A 9071-nucleotide genomic window follows, 5' to 3' on the forward strand; every position below is an offset into this window, starting at 1 on the left:
CAATCCATTCCCCGATCCACGTACATCCAGAAAAAATCATCTCTCTAACTATCCTGGTTCAAAAGTTGTATCGGAACATTTTCACGTCGAAAATATATCTCTAAGTCCAAACCGATGCACCACGTAAACTAGGGCAGACCGATGCACCACGTAATATCGGGCAGACCGATGCAGAACGTAAACTCGATCATACCGATGCTTCACGTAATCTCGATCTTACCGATGCACCACGTAATATCGGGCAGACCGATGCAGAACGTAAAGTAGATCTTACCGATGCACCACGTAATCTCGATCTTACCGATGCACCACGTAATCTCCATCTTACCGATGCACCACGTGAACTGGATCTTACCGATGCAGAACGTGAATTGGATCTTACCGATGCAGAACGTGAATTGGATCTTACCGATGCACCACGTAAACTCGATCAGACGATGCACCACGTAATCTCGGGCAGACCGATGCACAACGTAAATGACGATCGGGACCGGGGCGATCGGTCGTATCTGACACCGCCGGCTCGGTTCTAACATCGTCAATGAGTCGGGGTTGTAAAAAAGGACGTGAACATTTTTCCTTATAAAAATCAAACCCGACCATGGATTTGATTCTGATTGTTGATTATCGCTACTAGAACATATAAGGAGGCAACCAAATCAAATTTGAGAAAATTCCACGATCAGAAAATTTTTTTCGAAAAAAAAAAAAAATCGTAATCACCTCGGTCATGGCGAGTTATTTTCCGTATTTCATTCCACAATCAACGTACAACATAGAAGAAATCATCTCTCTAACTATCCTGGTTCAAAAGTTGTATCGGAACATTTCACGTCGTAATATCTCGCCAAGTCCAGACCTCGGCGATAGGTAGTATCTGACACCGTCCGCTCGGGACTGACATCGACTTGGACTCGGGCTGATGATGGGGAGGCGTTTAAGGACGTGAACATTTTTCCTTATAAAAATTAAAGTCGACAATGAATATTGATTCTGATTACTGATTTACGCTTTAAAACACATTAGAAGGCAACCAAATCGAATTTGAGGAAATTCCACGATCAGAAAATTTTTTTCGAAAAAAAAAAAAATCCGAAAAATATTTTTCGATTCCGATTACTGATTTACTCTTTTAGAACACATTAGGAGGCAACCAAATCAAATTTGAGAAAATTCCACAATCAGAAAATTTTTTTCGAAAAAAAAAAAATTCGAGGACACCTCGGTCATGGCAAGTTATTTCCCACAATCCATTCCCCGATCCACGTACATCCCAGAAAAAATCATCTCTCTAACTATCCTGGTTCAAAAGTTGTATCGGAACATTTTCACGTCGAAAATATATCTCTAAGTCCAAACCGATGCACCACGTAAACTAGGGCAGACCGATGCACCACGTAATATCGGGCAGACCGATGCAGAACGTAAACTCGATCATACCGATGCTTCACGTAATCTCGATCTTACCGATGCACCACGTAAACAAGGGCATACCGATGCACCACGTAATCTCGATCTTACCGATGCACCACGTAATCTCAATCTTACCGATGCACCACGTAATCTCAATCTTACCGATGCACCACGTGAACTGGATCTTACCGATGCAGAACGTGAATTGGATCTTACCGATGCACCACGTAAACTCGATCTTACCGATGCACCACGTAATCTCGATCTTACCGATGCACCACGTGAACTGGATCTTACCGATGCAGAACGTGAATTGGATCTTACCGATGCACCACGTAAACTCGATCTTACCGATGCACCACGTAATCTCAATCTTACCGATGCACCACGTGAACTGGATCTTACCGATGCAGAACGTGAATTGGATCTTACCGATGCACCACGTAAACTCGATCTTACCGATGCACCACGTAATCTCAATCTTACCGATGCACCACGTGAACTGGATCTTACCGATGCACCACGTAAACTCGATCTTACCGATGCACCACGTAATCTCGATCTTACCGATGCACCACGTGAACTGGATCTTACCGATGCAGAACGTGAATTGGATCTTACCGATGCATCCACGTAAACTCGATCTTACCGATGCACCACGTAATCTCAATCTTACCGATGCATCACGTAATCTCGATCTTACCGATGCAGAACGTAAACTCGATCATACCGATGCACCACGTTATCTCGGCAGACCGATGCAGAACGTAAAAAAAAAGCTTACAGCACGCGGTGTTCCCAAGCGGTCACCCATCCAAGTACTAACCGCGCCCGACGCTGCTTGGCTTTCAGTGTTCAATTTCAATTTCAATTTCAAATGGTCTTTATTTGTCTTTGTGATAGTTACAGATATGTGCCTATATAGGCCATGTTAATCAACAATAAGGGTTTATTATACAGTTCCTACCAGATAATTCTGGTATTATCAGTTACATTTCATATACATATAATAAAAAATTTTTAAGTATTTCAGGGGTGTTTGGGAATTTTTGTTTGATATCGTATATTTATTTATTTTATTATAATAGGGGATTTTCAGGAAAAATTTAGGAATAAAAAACCTGATATAAGTAATTTGGGGAGGGATGGGGGGTGGGTTGGGGATATATATACAGTTATGTACAGTTTTATCATTTACAAATTTTTTATATACAATTTTATATACATGTCTGGGAAGGGGTTCCCGTTATGCTAAACGGCGATTCTCAATTCAGCTAACGGCCGCCATTTGCTAAGTCGTGGCCAGTCCCCATTTCTCGTAGCACCGTTCGTGTCGCTGTTGGGTCTAGTACCCGTAGGAACCGATTGGTTGTTACGATAACAGGGCGATGGATACGCCATTCGCATTGGCTGCCGCTACCTTTCGTTGTGATTCGTCGTCAAGACATATTTTTCAAAATGTCGGTATGTGACATGGCCGCGGTCTTGGAAGATGGCGGTTTTCATAGGGGTTTTTGGGTTGTTTGGGGGTGGGTTTTTTAGGGAGGTTTAAGGAAATATGGGAAGGAATTGGTACGGGGAGGGGGTGAGGGGGATGCGTGGAGTCGCGTTTTCGTAATTTGTCTTGTCAGTGCGTTGGATTTACACTGGAATTCGTAGAAATCGCTAGATACTTTGTTTAGGTACTCGCGGATGGTTGGAATATCCGCGAGTTCATGTAGTTTGGATATCCTAGTGTAATACGGCTTGCTCAAGGCCAATCTTAGGATTTTTGTTTTGAAGGTTTTGAATGGGCCTTATTGGAAAGGGCCCTAAGGTGACAAAATGCCGGCGCAGCGTATGTGACTAACTGGCCGGATGTATGTTTTGGTAAATGAGCTATTTGTTTTTTTCATTCAGCATACTTTTACTGCACAATAGAGGATGCAGTATCTTTTTGATGGCGTATCCTTTATGGATTTGTGCTTTGATATGGCGGTGGAAATTTAGCCTTTCGTCCAATTCAATGCCCAGGTACTTAACGGAGCTTTTTGGAACAATTTTCCGTATTATTGATTTTTAATTTGTCTAAGATTACATTTTTCATTCCGTCTTCTGCTAAACACGATCTGCTCTGCTTTGGTCTCATTCAGTTTTATTTTCCATCTGTCGAAGTAATTGATAAGTACTTCGAGATGGTTTTTCAGCTCGCGATTGGCGTCTTCAGCGCTGGATGAGTGGGCAATATGGCCGTGTCATCCGCGAAGAGGGCGATTTTTGTTTTGTTATGTTTCGGGATATCCTGGACGTAGATATTGAATAATCTAGGTCCAAGGACTGATCCCTGCACAATTCCTGCTTTTTATATTTTTGGGCGCGGATGTTTCATTCCCTACGCGTACTATGAATTTTCTGTTATTGAGATATGAGTAAATGGTCTTTATGAGGAATTTCGGGAATTTAAGTTTTATTAATTTGTAGGTCAGCCCCTCTATCCAAACTTTGTCGAACGCCTTTTCGATGTCGAGGAGGAGCATGACCGTGTGGTTTTTATTTATTGAAACTATTTATTACGTCGACTACGATTCGGCAGATTATGCTGTGTACGAGCTGTGTTTTATTTCCTTGAAGCCCAAATTGATGGTCATCGCGAATTTTATTGTTTTTCATTACATGTTTTATTTTTCCTAACAGGATTTTCTCGGTCAGCTTGCTGAGGTTAGACAGTAGACTGATCGGACGGTAGTTTGCCGGGAGAAGTTGTGACTTTCCCGGCTTTTGGGGATAGGGGTTACTACTGCTGTTTTCCAACAGCTAGGCCAGTGTTGAAATTTGAATACAGCGTTTATGATGTAGTTCAGTTGAACTATGGCCTTTCTGGATAGGTTCCGGATCAGTCTATTGTCCACTTCGTCCTTTCCTGGCGCTTTGTTTAGTGGAAGCTTTTTAATTTCGTCCCGTATTTCCGATGGATTTGTTAATAGATGATTTTCGGGCTTTACGAAGCGGTTCGAATTTATAAAGTCTTCCACTCTTTTCCGTATGTCTGCTTGTTCTGGACTATCGGTCTGGGATATGTGGTGAGCGGTTTCGAAGTTTTCCGCAAGTACGTCCGCTTTTTCTTTATCGGTGATGTAATTCGCGGAATTTTGGACCAAGATGGGAACTTGGGAGAATTTTTGAATACTGGATTTGACTGTTTTCCAGAGATCTTTGTTATTAGAATTTAGCCTGGAGATTTTCTGTTCCCATCTTTCGTTCTGGAAAATTTTTATGTGGTTTCGGATTTCGCGGGTGTATGAATTTAAGAGTGTTTTATCGACTTGTCTTTGGTGGGATTGCCACCTTTTTCTGATTTTATTCCTGAACTTGATCAAGTCGATAATATGGGCTGGTAGTTTTTCTGCTACTTCAGCTCTCGGTTTTTTGGAAATTGTTTTATCGCGGGCGTACTTGAGGGCCTTCGTAAACTTTTCAATTTCCCGTTCGATGTCGGAAGCAGTTTCGATTTTATTGTTGATAGTTATTTTACTATCTAATATTGTACGAAATTTTGCCCAATCAGCGTTCGAATAGTCGTACACTAATTTTGTTGGGTTTCTTTCGCTGCTATAATTGACCGAGAAGATCACTGGATTATGATCGGACCCTAACTGACAACTCGCGTCCGGGATACTATTCAAGTTAATATTCTTAGTGAGTATTAAATCGATAGTACTCGGAGCTTTTCCATTGTCTGGAAAATGAGTGTGTCCGTTAGGGATGTTCAAAATTACGTCATCATTAGCTTCAAGGAAACTGAATAGACGATTTCCATTGGTGTTTCTGCAGTTGCAGTTCCATTCTTCGTGTTTAGCATTTAGATCGCCTAGAACTATTACTTTATTTTTCCTAGAAAATAGGAATCTTAGACAGTTGGTACTGAATTTGCGACTGGGGCTATTATACACCGCCGTTATGATTAAGTTGCCATCAATCTGGACGCTAGCGTTCTCTATTGTGCAGTTGATGGTAGGCAAAATGGTGGATGCGATAATGTTCTTTACTAGTATAGCGATTCCACCGAATCCAGAGTTGTCTTGTCTGTCTTGCCTATATGTCTGGTATCCTTTAATGAAAAATTTGTGGTTGTTTTTCAGTTTTGTCTCGTTGATAGTCAGTATGTCTATTTGGTTGTAATTTAGAAAATTGGAGATCTCCAGGAATTTTTGGGAGACTCCATTCGCGTTCCAAGTCGCGATTTTTAATGACTTAGTCATTTAAATTGAGGAAGAATTCCAGTATGACGTACTTTCTTTCGGCGGGGCTTGCATTTTGCAGCTGCTGGTTGAGTCTTTTGACGTCTGTCAGTAGTTGTCGTATGTCCACGTATTGATTAAGTCTGTTGAACTCGCTTTTCAGCTCGTAAAACGCGTTTTGGAAGTTATTTGTGTTATTTGTGTCATGAGTTTTGTTTGTTGGGGGGGAAGTTGGGGTTTTGGGGGTGGTTTGGGGGTTGGCCATGCCACTTACCGGTTTTTGTTTGGCCTCTTGGGCCTTTCTCCTTTCTTCCCAGACATTCACGGCCGGGATTGGAGCTTCGCGGTAAACTTTGGGGGCGGCAGGGGCGGCGGTTTTGGCGTTCCTCGCCCTGCGGTTGCAGATGTTCACGTAAATCGCGCACTCGGTACTGTTTGCGGGGTGACTCCCGAAACAGTTCGCGCACTTTGCCGGCGTATTCATTGATTTTGGGCACTCGCGAGTCGCGTGATTTTCCGCGCACTTGAGGCAGTTTGGGGTCCTATGGCAGTTGGCCGTGGCATGTCCCCACATCTGGCAGTTGTGACATTGGATTACTTCCCTTTTTGTATAGTACTTGTTCCACCGAACGGCTGTATAATTAATAACGCGGACTTCCTTCTGTATTTTCCGGAGCGTTATCGTATTTCCGGTGACGACCATGTACGCCGGTGATTTCGTTGCTTTTAGTTTGTGGATTTCCACAACCGGAATTCCTAGTTCCTGGAGTTCAGTTTTAATTTCTTCCAGGTCTGGATCAGAATCCAGTCCCCTCAGCGTAAAAGCATGAGTTTTTTCTTCCCTCGGGGTGTAAGTGTGGTATTTCACGTCGTTTTCATCAAAATATTTTTCAAGCTTCTTTCTGTCTTCTACCGTCTCGGTGTAGACGGTGGAGTTCATGGCACTGTATTTAATATAAAATTTGCCATTTATAACTTTCGTTATGTCGGCCACCGTTTTGTTATGTTTTTTGAAAACGCCGTTGACCACTATTGGCGGGGGTTTCCGTTGATTTTTTCTAATTTCAACGGTTGCTGCATTGACTTCTACCTCATTTGGATTGAGGTAGTTAAATTTATTTTTGATTTCTACAGGGATTGTCTTTTTGTCCTTCCTTTTCCTGATAGATGTTGTTGGATGCGTGAAGTTTGGGTTTTCCACATCTCCAACTCGACTTCTCTTTTTGGCGACTCTCGGGGGGTCAGTTTCATTATCAGATGAATCTGAAGGGAGTTTCATTTCCTGGTCGTCCATCATTTTAATAAAGTTCTGATAAAATTTTTGAAATTCCTTTCAAAAAGGAATTCAAAAGCGGTCGGTTTCACGCGAAACTCGGCCGTTTCAGGGCCTTTCGGACCCGAGCAGGTAAAATTTCGTCACTCACTCAGTCTATTCTTGGCTCTGGAATGCGGCTTGGCGCCGTCTGGTCTAACACAACGGTCACTTTCACAGGTCAGTTTTAACGTTCACAAATTCCACAACTATCTCTACGGAGCGATTTTGGGTATAACCTCTCAGCTCAGTGTTCTGACGAGAACTGGCAATTTCAGCGTGGTATGGCCGTAAACAACAAATATAGCGATATTTTCTATGATATCTCACTTTTTGGGAGCGGAAAGGACGTGAACGTTTTTCCTTATAAAAAATGAAATAACTTTTGGATATTAATTCTGATTGTTGATTTAAGTTTTAAGAACACATTAGGACATATCTCAATGAAATTTGAGGGATTTCCGAAATCGAAAAATATTTTTCGAAAAAAAAAAAAAATCCCAGAAGACCTCGGTCATCTCAAGTTTATTTCCATATTCTATTACACAATCAACGTACATCACAAAAGGAACCATCTCTCTAACTATCACAGTTAAATTTTTGTATCGGAACATTTCACGTCGGAATATCTCGCTAAGTCCAGACCGGGGAGATCGGTCGCATTTGACACCGTCCGCTCCGGTCTAACATCGTCTTGGAGTCGGGGTAACGATGGAGAGGCGTTTAAGGACGTGAACATTTTTCCTTATAAAAATTAAAGTCGACAATGAATATTGATTCTGATTACTGATTTACTCTTTTAGTACACATTAGAAGGCAACGCAATCAGATTTGAGGAAATTTCAAGATCAGAAAATTTTTTTCGAAAAAAAAAAAAATTCAAGAACACCTGGGTCATGGCAAGTTATTTCCCACAATCCATTCCACAATCAACGTACAACATAGAAGAAATCATCTCTCTAACTATCCTGGTTCAAAAGTTGTATCGGAACATTTCACGTCGAAATACCTCGCCAAGTCCAGACCGGGGCGATAGGTAGTATCTGACACCGTCCGCTCGGGACTGACATCGACTTGGACTCGGGCTAATGATGGGGAGGCGTTTAAGGACGTGAACATTTTTCCTTATAAAAATTAAAGTCGACAATGAATATTGATTCTGATTACTGATTTACGCTTTAAAAACACATTAGAAGGCAACCAAATCAAATTTGAGGAAATTCCAAAATCAGAAAATTTTTTTTCAAAAAAAAAAAAATCCGAAAAATATTTTTCGATTCTGATTACTGATTTACTCTTTTAGAACACATTAGAAGGCAACGAAATCAAATTTGAGTGAAATCCAAAATCAGAAAATATTTTTCGAAAAAAAAAAAAAATTCGAGAACACCTCGGTCATGGCAAGTTATTTTCCACAATCCATTCCCCAATCAACGTACATCCCAGAAAAAATCATCTCTCTAACTATCCTGGTTCAAAAGTTGTATCGGAACATTTTCACGTCGAAAATATATCTCAGAGTCCAGACCGATGCAGAACGTAAACTCGATCATACCGATGCTTCACGTAATCTCGATCTTACCGATGCACAACGTAAACTAGATCACACCGATGCAGAACGTAAACTCGATCATACCGATGCACCACGTAAACTCAGGCAGACCGATGCAGAACGTGAACTCGATCTTACCGATGCACCACGTAATCTCGATCTTACCGATGCACCACGTAAACTCGGGCAGACCGATGCAGAACGTGAACTCGATCTTACCGATGCACCACGTAAACTAGGGCTGACCGATGCATCACGTAAACGACGATCGAGAGGCGCGAAAGGACGTGAACGTTTTTCATTATAAAAATTGAAATAAATGATAAATAATGATTCTGATTGTTGGTTATCATTTTTAATAAGCATTAGGAGGCAACCAAATGAAATTTGAGGAAATTCCGATAATAGAAAATTTTTTCGAAAAAAAAAAAAAATTCATGAAATCCTCGGTCATCGCAAAATATTTACCATATTCTGTTCGATAATCAACGTATATTTAAGAAGGAATCATATCTGTATCTATCTTGGTTCAAATTTTGTATCGGAACATTTTGACCAAAGTCCGAGCTTCGGCCGA

This window comes from Harmonia axyridis, chromosome X (genome assembly GCF_914767665.1).
Source record: "Harmonia axyridis chromosome X, icHarAxyr1.1, whole genome shotgun sequence".
In the NCBI taxonomy this organism is placed as follows: domain Eukaryota; kingdom Metazoa; phylum Arthropoda; class Insecta; order Coleoptera; family Coccinellidae; genus Harmonia; species Harmonia axyridis.